The sequence below is a fragment of the Lissotriton vulgaris genome, chromosome 11, assembly GCF_964263255.1.
Source record: "Lissotriton vulgaris chromosome 11, aLisVul1.2, whole genome shotgun sequence".
Taxonomy (NCBI): Eukaryota; Metazoa; Chordata; class Amphibia; order Caudata; family Salamandridae; genus Lissotriton; species Lissotriton vulgaris.
Window position 1 is genome coordinate 731,484,103 of NC_141699.1, and position 10,398 is coordinate 731,494,500.

A 10,398-nucleotide genomic window follows, 5' to 3' on the forward strand; every position below is an offset into this window, starting at 1 on the left:
GAGACCGCTTCTTTAGAGAGATACCCCAAAGAAGGGGACAATATAAGTGTTTTTTTTTTAAAGGGACATTAGTGAAGCTGCTACTGCTGCCAAGTTTGTAAGTGGCCACTGCTGGTTATCATAAAGGAGCAGATGCAGAAGGACTGGGTCCCAGGAATTTCGGGGGCCCACTGCATCACAATTATGACTGTCTACCTTTAAAAAAAGGGGCATCCAGGCGTATTGTCCTTTCAAGCATTAGGACAGAGGTGATGATCCATCATGGTGGGGCAGAGGTAAAAGAGGCAGAGGAGATAGCCTGCTACTCAGGACTGCAGTTATCATTAGTGCAGCAAGTATAGTTGCATTGGGGTCAAAGAGTGTGAGGGGCTCTCAACACCCCAATTATGTGGAGCAGTTTGTTTGGGATATCTGTTTTTGTTTGATGCATTTGCTGTTTTATAAGTCTCATATTAAGTCTCATATTTGGTGCGGTTCATCAGCTATAGAAAAAGTATTCCTGAAATCATCTCATAAGCCCTGCTCCCTGCACGCAGCCATGTCCCTCCCGCTCTCCCAATTCTTGCCATAAAGCTTTGGAGGGGGGCCCGACCTCAAAACATTTTGCTTAGGGGGGGCTCAGAGTAAAAAAAGTTTGAAGACCTCTGCCTTATACCATGGTCCTTGTGGTTCTTACAAATGTTGCACAGCCATGACAGAACTTTACTCATGTCAGTATCGATGTCAGGGAATATTTAGGCAAAGAACAGCCAGACCAGCAGCACTAAGATATAACACATTTGCGCAGCCATGTGCATCTGCATGATGAATAATCCAATGTCAGCCATGCACAATGATATTCCAAACCAGCCGTGCACATCAGCGTCGTGATGCAAAGCGATAAAGGAGTTGGGCGAATCAGTGTTGAAATTCTGGATTGCCCCCGATCAAAGATGGTGCGCCAGGTTGATATGGATACAGGCATCAGCGTTGCCCTGCGTAGCAGTGCGTGAGCGCGTCCTCGCCCTATGCCATTCCTTGAGCTTAAGATATCCTGGACAGCTTTGTTCTTTAGTTGCCGCTCCGCCGCAACGGCTTCTCGGACGTATCCCTCGACGTTGCCACAACAAATGCTACACTTCTTGGCAACGCATCCCTGAGCTTGCCAGGAACTCTTCATTTACTGATCAGCTCAGGACAGAGAGTGTGTAGCTTGGGACAAAGAGTGTGCCTCTCCTCAGCTTGAAAAATGCACAAGTTGTGGTAAGCCTTGTGAGAAGTTAGCCTGGCATATGATCTCCACTTAATCTAGTGGGCAGCTAGCACCAGTCTAATCGACCCCTATTGATGGTGGTTGTAAAGTCAACCTAATAGAAAGCTATCCTAGTGGTAGCATGGACCAGCAGTCATCAGGCTAAGACTTCAGAGAGCGTATTAAGCAAGTTCTTTTACAAATTATAATCCCTGAGTATTAAATGAAAGGACACCACACAAGGTATATATCAAATATATATGTATTTATTCTAAACACAACCCCTCTGCACTCTTTATGAGGTCAGAGGTAAAAATACAATACAAGTCACTTAGTTAATATACGATAAGTTGCACAGTATACGTTATGCCCAAGGGGCCTCACAAACCATATACTAAAATAGTGGTATAAGAACCACGAGAGAATTAGAAAGCAGGCCTGGGGCCTGTGGAATTGCTGGGGCTACTCTAAACAACTAAAGGTTACGAAGTAGGAGGCCCACGGGAGATGTGTGCAGAGTCTAAACACAGCCGCGGGTTACCATTGACTTTCTATGGGAAACGTAGAAGTTACAAATATACAATTTAAGGACACTTCCGGATGGACTACGATGGAACCCGTTTAAACTAGGACACTTTGAGAGTCAAGACCAATGGGAGCACCGGAGTACTCGTGTTACCTCACCCAGGGAAACCGGGTGCATAATTGTCTTTTCATGTCGGGTTTCGTCATCGTTTTCAATGGAGAGCTGCAAAGAAGTGCTGCAGGCGACCAGAGGAAAAATGTCCGGGTGGATCCAAGGGTGGATCGAATATCTGTAGAACCTGAAAGCAGAAGGGACAGAGTCTGGGTCACTTGCCAGTGACCAGGGCGGAGATAGGAAGATGCCACCAGATGTCAGATGATTTCAGGTGAAGAAGTGAAGTTTGTCTCTACAGCCACGAGGACCAGGAGACGTCGACGACAACCAGGAGCGGGATTCGAACTGTCCCACAAAGGATCTAGTTGACTGCGGTGTCGGTATCCAGACTGGACCCAACAAGCCTTGGCAAACGCAACCCACGCAGGATGTCGAGATTGGCTTTGGTGCAGATCCGCAAGGTCTGAGGAACTTCTCCTTTGTAGAGAAGTTGAAACAAGCCTGGAGCAACCAGAAAAGCGAGTTAGATGTAAAGGAAAGTCTTCAGGGGGCTCACTAGCCAATGGACTAGGAACCACAAAGACGTGTCGAGCTGAAATGCAAAAGAGGGGCCCACGGATCACTCGTGGAGTGGGGGCCTTTGAGCTTTGGTGCAAATTATGCTCGGGTCTGGGGCTTCAAGCACCCCAATGCATGACTTCGAGTAACCTCGTGAATGCAGCTTGCAAAATGCAGGATGTCCAGGAGTTCAGGTCCTACGTCTCTCATATCCACCACGGATCTCAGCTTTGCAATGAGCGAAGGTCGGGTCAGAGATGTCTGGAAGTCTGTGTCCTGTGTCACAGATTCTTCGGGTTCAGGCGGGAGCCTCGAAAATGCAGACCGGCAAAGTTGCTGTTGGTGCCTGTTTGAACAGGGTGGTCACTCCTTGACCACAAGGGATATGTCTTCCCTCTTCCAGTTGAAATGGAATGTCGAAGGTCCAGGATTTATGTTTCAGAGTTTCGTCCAGGGTAATCTAAAGTCCTAGGGACACAGCTCCTATACTTATACTGAGTTTAGGGGCTGGACTACCCTTAAGGTCCCTCCTATGGGTGGACCTGGGAAGGGGGTGGTTACACCCCTTTCCCTTTGTCCAGTTTCGCGCCAGAGCTGGGGCAGAGTGCCCCAGCAACCGGTTTGAACTGGGAAAAGCATGGAGCACCTTGTGTGCCCCAGGCAGTGTCTGGAAAGCATTTACTGAATGCAGCCCTCCCTGCCCTAATACACTCAATCCTGTCTGGGGAGGTGCCAGCACCTCCCTGGAGAGGAAACCTATTGTCCAGGCCTCCCCTGCCGGAGTTTTGTCCAGCAACACGAGGTCAGACTCGTGTCTGTGGCAGCAGCATCCATTTTGTGATGCGGAGGCTCTGTTTAACTTTAACCCTGGTAAACCAGTAACTACATGTCTTCTCCCTCTACAAGGGTGGAATGCTACCCCCGCCGCCAGGACTGGCGGGGGGCAGGGTAGTATTCCAAAGTGTTTGACACCTTACATGACATGTTTTGATAAAGCCAAACCAAAGTTAGCATTAACCGCGAGGATTATAATGCACTTAAGAGTATATTGTATGGCTATATCCTAGAACAGCTATGAGGAGATGGTTCCGAAAGCTACAGAGGGGCTCAGCTCATGCTAGGGCACCCTCTCACATAAAACCAAGCACTCTGCCTCCAGGATTGTTAAGACCTGCCATAGGAGTGATTTATAGGTGTATATGTGTCTATATGTATATAAAGATATAGGTATACTATATCTAAGTAAGGGGTGATTACACCACCCTTACCCAGGCTGGGTGAACAGACCTGTGGTGTCAGTTTGGAAGGCAATCCAGGGGTGGCACAGTACATGCTACAGCCCCTGGTAGGCCTAAGGTGCACCTATGCCCTGGACCCAGTAACCAATCTGGTATTTACCTAAAGTACATGGTATCAATTTAGGGAGAGAACAGCTGGGCTGTGGGCCTGATTAGCAGGTCCACAGCCACACTAAAGTCGAAAAACCAGAGAATCACAGCAAAAAGTGGGGGTAACCATAGGAAGCAGACCCTACTCTCCAACAAGCCTGGCTTGATATTCCCAATGCTTTTAATACCAAGTATTAATACAAGCACCTCAGTGGCTCAGCTTTCCAGAAATGAAGCAACTTCTTTTTCAAACGGCAACGGTTGAGCAGAGATAATCTTAAATGTGTTAAAAGAAATCCAAGAAAGCTGCACCATTCCTGTGCTGCGTAAATAGGTAGGAAGTTCCTCTTCTCCTCGTTGCCAGGGTTAAAATCCAAAATACAGAGTATAACTAGGTTTTCCAAGAGTTTATTGGAGAACTGCACAGTACCTACCTACCTACAGTCCAGTAAGACAACTCTCAACTTCCCATCATTCTAGAGCCAGAACCTATATAGCAGACACTCGCATGAGCTGAGAGTTGGAACAAAAATAATTCCTTAAAGTAACATGCATAAAGTATATATATATATAAAAAACATGCCTATATATTTCATATTGTAGGGGCACCTAAAGAGGTATGTCACATTGAATTACAGTTAGTGTTGCCCATTGTTCCCATGTGGTGTCAAGGCCTAGGTGAATAGTTTTTTTTGATGTGGCAAAACAGAATACAGAGCAGTTTCTGCATGAGCTGTAACGTTTGGGAGGACACACAAAGTGAGTTGCACCATATCTTCTTGTTCAGGTATTGTGTGGACAAGCATATCCATAAGGCTTAAATTTCTTTTGAAGGCAAATAATGTGTTTTCATAGTGTAGCTTTCAACTTTTCTAGATCTGTCAATGTTTTGTAACAATCTTTTTGACTGCATTTGAATTGATGTTATAAGTACTAACACAGGACAGTTGCGTCTTATCCAATGTCTGTCTATACTTTATTGATGTCTCTCTCTATGGTTATTGTGTGCTTGCATGTTTGGGTAATGTTGAACCATATGTTTTTCTGTTAGGATATTTGCCTCTGTCTTGTAATCTGTAAGGTCAGAATGATTTCTGCAGATTCTTAGGAACTTTCCTTTAGTTAAGTTTTCCTTAAGTGGCCATGGGTGTGAGCTCTCAAAGTCAAGGAGTCTGTTCCTATCAGTAGCTCTTTTTATACATGCATGTTTTCAGTTTGCCTCCTGTTGCAGTTATTTTGATGTCAAGAAATGGTGTTTCATTGTGATTTCTAGTCATTCTATATTTTAAGAAGCAGTTGCAATTATTTAGCCAACTGAGAAATTGCACTGCTTTTTCATCACTGCCCTGCAAGATGAATAGTATGTCATCAACGTAGCACCACCAAATGATCACATGCTCCTCAAATGGGCTGTTAGACCAAAAGTGATCTTTCACAAACTGATGAACATACAGACATGCTACGCTGGGAGTGAATGTGCTGCCCATCAATGACCCATGTTGTTGTTAGTTGATGGTACCTTTAAAGTCAAAATTTGTTTTTGCATCGGGCTAACTATGCAATTTATAGGAACTTTGAAATGCCTCTCACCCTCAGAGAGTAAATCCGTAATAACACATATGCTTTCCTCTTGGGATATACTTGTATAAAGTGATTCTATCTCCAGAGTTATAAGTAGCTATTGGTTACAGTCAAAATCAATACCTTCTAAGATTTTAAGTTAGTGATTAGTATCTTTAATATAGGATGGCAGCTGAGATACCAATGGGTGAAGAAACCAATCCACAAACTCTAACAATGGTTCTAGGATAGAACCTATCCACAAGACAATTTGTCTCCCCGGGACTGGTATTTGATGTTTGTGTATCTTCGGTAAGGTGTACAAATATGGGGTCTTAGGGTTTGGAAACATCAGAAATTCACTCCTTTTTGTGTCATCCATCAATTTTTCGTGGCTGTTTCAACTAGTGTTTTAATAACTTTTTGTTAAACCGGTGTGGGGTCAGAGCTCAAAACTTTGTAATTATGCTCTACTGTCAGTAAGGTCATACAAGCTTCATGATAGTCATCTTTTGTTTGGATCATTATTGTCCCACCTTCATCTGCTTGTTTTATAATGCAGTTTGTTCTTGTTTTTAGATGTACAAGACCTGTCATTTCCTCTTCAGAGAGGTGATAGCAATCCATTTTTTTAAGGTCTTGAGATTCAATATCTTTGGTAACCGCTTCCTCAAATGTGATTTTATCTGGCGGTATGGTAGTTTTTGAGGGGGTTAAAGAAGGACTTCTGTATCAACCATGTCTATCTTAGTTCTGTGTCTCCTGGTGGACTATTTTAGAAAAACGTTTTAGTCAAATATTACTGAAGAGTTCTGCCATCTTGCAGCAGTGTAATCCAAACGTATATGTGTAGGCTGTGGGAACGAAGGCAAGGCTTCTATTCAGAACTTTGATCTCTCCTTTCATCAAAGTTCCAATGGGCCCACCACCTCTGCCTTTCTTTCGGGGGGGAGGAGAACAGACTGATAGGTCCAATGGGAAAAACCAGAAACAGAGGGAATAAGAACGAGGAATAAAACACAGGAACCACAGCCAGGAACGAGCACTAAACGAGCATAGTGGTAAACTTTCAACAGAGACATTTACTGATAGGAGAGATCAAAGTTCAAAATTGTTTACCATAACATGTCTACAGAGGAAATTACAGTTTTCGCATGTCTAAAATCAAGAAGAAACTGCATTTTAGCTTGCTGACGACGTATTCTCGCCTTAGTACGCGCAGTTAGTGGTTTCCCCATCGTGTAACTGTTGGAGACTATGGACTTAAAGAGGCCCCAAAAAAAGCAATCCACGAACTAATTATGGCAATACTCGGCAGTTTCTAGCGAAAAAAAATAATGTGTCCAATGCAAAACTCACCAAGGAGTATTTTAGATGATTTCGGGCTTTTGGAGACAGGCAATTGAGAGCCCAGCCAGGAAAAAATCCTCCAGCTGCAGAGCACCAGACCCTCAGACGGTATCCGCACCTGCCGAGCTTGCCGCAAGGAATCCTGGAGCTTGGAGTCCCTCCCGCACTGCGACCGCTGCCAGATGTCCAAAAGGCTGCGGCGGCGGGGAGGGACTCACGCCAAAGCAGTAAAGCAGCGAGGACCCAGACAGGCGACAAGACAAAGCACGAAGCAACCGATCCAGATTCCGATCCAGGCCAGTCTCCGAATCTCCGAGTCGCACCTCCGCCTGCAGCTGATCTGGCTGCGAGTCAGCTCCCCGCTCCACTCCGACCACTACGCAGTCAATTCCATCTTCAGCATCCTCAGCCCTCGCCGTCCCCCACAGCTCCAAACGCCAATGTATATGTCCCTTCAAACCACACCAAAAACTCAGCAACTCAGCAGAACGCTGCCATCTCGCCGCCGCCGCCATCTGCCTCGTGGGAGGGGAGGAGCAAGGGAGGGGGAAGCCCAGGTGCTACGTGGAGGTGTGGAACTCCACCGTAGCGAGCGACGGGTCCGTGTCTTGTTACAGTTTGTCTGCCAAACTGCAGGTTGGAGATAGGCAAGGAGGAGACACCCGACGATATCTCTGAGAGCTCTGTGGAGGAGGATGAAGAGTCTCTCGAGGACTTGCCTGTTATGCTTATACAGCCTAATTCAGGAAATATCCACCCCAATTTGGGAAATAATTTCGTGCAAGAGCAAGTGTCATCTGAGGGGACTATGGACAATTCTAAGGTACTTAAAGACCTGAAGACCCCAGTGGCGGTTTTTAAAGCTCCTAAACAATTTCCCCTATTTGAGAACAAATCCGGTATGTCAGTGCTTAATAGTCCAACCCAGCCTGCCATGGTATTAATATCTTTATGCTATGTCAGAAAAACCAGCTACATCTACTGCTATGCTCCTTTTGGAAAATGTGGGCTCTGCCGTAAAATCTATTGATATCACCGAAGCTAATCTCTTACCTTCTCATGAAAAAAGCTCAATATCTGCTGTGAAAGAAACAGACGTTTCTGTAAACCCTAAAGATTCACAAGTTGATCTCAGATCTTCAGCTGCCATCGATCTAAATAGTCCAATCTTAGCGATGGATACTGAGACGACTGGGGATTTTCAGATATCCGTTAAAGATATGTTAAATCTGATTTTGGACGAGGTAAGAGAAATGAAGCAATTTCAAAAAGCCGAGCTAGCAGCTATTCATCAACGTTGGATAAAATCGAGGATTCTGTGTCCTCTTTTCCTGCTCGCCTACAAGAGGCAGAGACTAGAATTTCGGGTCTGGAAGACCAAATGGTTGAAGTCAAGAAAGAGGTCCAAATCATTTCCAAAACTTCAAAAGAACTAGAGACTAAACTGGACGATTTGGAAAACTATGATCGAAGATCGAATCTTAGAATTGTAGGAGTCCCGGAAAAAATTGAGCGGTCTGACATGATGCAATGGGTAACCTCTTTTCTTTGGCATGAAGTAATACCTGAGTTTAAAGGGGATTTAACGATCACCCGAGCTCATCGGGTTCCAGCTCAACCGTTCCCTAACTCCACACTTCCCCGTACTATTTTACTTAACTTTTCCGATGTTCGAGTTAAAGAGACAATTCTGTCTAAAGCCTTTAAACAAAGACAAGTCGCTGCTAATGCACTACGAAATGCCGAATCTATTCAGATATGTCTGCTGCAGCAGCCCGGAGGAGGAAGGAGTTCGTTAAAATCTTGCACCTATTCAAGGCCAAAGGGGCCCAAGCTATGATTGCCCAACAATCTAAACTCAAAGTTCTGGCCAAGGGCAAATTCTATATGCTGTCAGACGTGAATGAAGCACAGGATCTACTTAATCGGATCTCACAAAATTAGGAAGATTAGGAAGACCCTAATGATTTGACTTACCCTTGTCTTGCTACTATATTTCTGTTCGGAAAGACTTATTTGGCAACTATCTTATTTTCGCTTTCTTTGCCTTTTCTTTCTGGCTAACCTGGGCTTTTTTCCTTACTAGGAAACTACGAATAGATCTTACAAGTTCTTGTGAAAAGAGGAGGGGTAGGGTTAAGGGGGGGACCCAGAGGGTTAAGGGGTGCCATAACAAGGCACCTCTATGATAGGGGTTAGTACCTTGTGGCCAGAATGGGGGGGAGGTAAAGGAGTAGAGAAGGGCCATGGGGTAAGGAGTAGGAGGGTGGGGTGGGAGACACGGGTGGTGGGGGTGAAAAAATAAAAAAATATTGAAGTCGTTGGAGGCGGTGTTTTTCTTTGTGGAATTGAAGGTTTTCGCTATTATATGTTAGTAGTAAGAGAAAAACTGTTACGACAGAATCTGTTTATAATTGTTGAAATGTGTGTTTTTAATGATTATAATTTCAAATGTCTTTTAGTAAGGGCCTTAAAATAATTTCTTTCAATGTTAACGGTCTAAATAATAGGAAAGAAATGCGAGCAATTGAGTCATGGATTAAAACTGAAAATCCTGCGGTAATTATGTTACAAGAGACCCATATTTCTGCATCCAAAATGGATGAGTTCTCAATGTTTAAGATATGGGCCTCATTCCGGGGGTTTTCGTCCTCTGCATTGTCCCAACAGGGGGTTGCACTCTTCATAAATAATTTGGAGGCTGAAATTATACAATCAGAAGAAGGTGGCTCAGGCAGGTGGTGCTCGGCTACATGTCTAGTGAAGAATAGACATAGGCCGATTACCTTTGTTTGTTTCTATGCTCCAGTGGACGATAACCCTCAGCCTTATGAGGATTTGTTTCAATCATTGTTAATGGTGGGAGGGGATATCGTCATCGGTGGGGATTTCAATATTCTTATGCATACTAAATTAGATTCTACTACGTCCTCAAAAAAACAGCTTAAACCTAAATCTCGGAGATCAATCTCTAATAATATGACAATACTCGGTTTGTGTGACCTCTGGCGTCTACAAAATCCACAAAAAAAAGATTTCACCCGCTGGTCGGGTAGGTTTAAGTCCTCCTCCCGAATCGATTTTTTTTTTGTGCCTCAAGGCAGTTAGATTTTTCTTATCAGCAGGTTTTCCACAATGGTTTTTCGGATCATGCGATGTTAGCCATTGAGTTCAAATTGGGAGGGGAGTTGAGAGCCCCTAAGAGATGGATATTTAATAAGATGCACTTACAGAATGAAAACTTGGTCACTTTACTTAAACTGGAGATTACAGATTTTATTGCTTGTAATTCTGGTACAGCCCCTCTTCATAATATTTGGGATTCACTGAAAACTTTTATTCGAGGAATCATGATAAGTAAGGATGCAGCTGAACGGTCGGCCGCCAAGGAATCTAGGAATCTATTACAACAAAAAATTCAGGCCCTAACTTTGCAAAGGCAATCTAATCCCTCTGGTATTATCCAAAAGCAATTAAATGAAGCTAAACGAGAACTTAGCTCTGATCTATTCGCACAAAGCGAAGACATTTTTCGTAGACAATCTCAAAAAATCTATGAGGAAAGTAATTTTACTGGTAAATTCTTAGCCTGGCAGGTTAAAGAGCATGCAGCTGCAAATCAGATCCATTCTTTAAAATGCCCAATCACACATAACGAGATGTCACAGCCG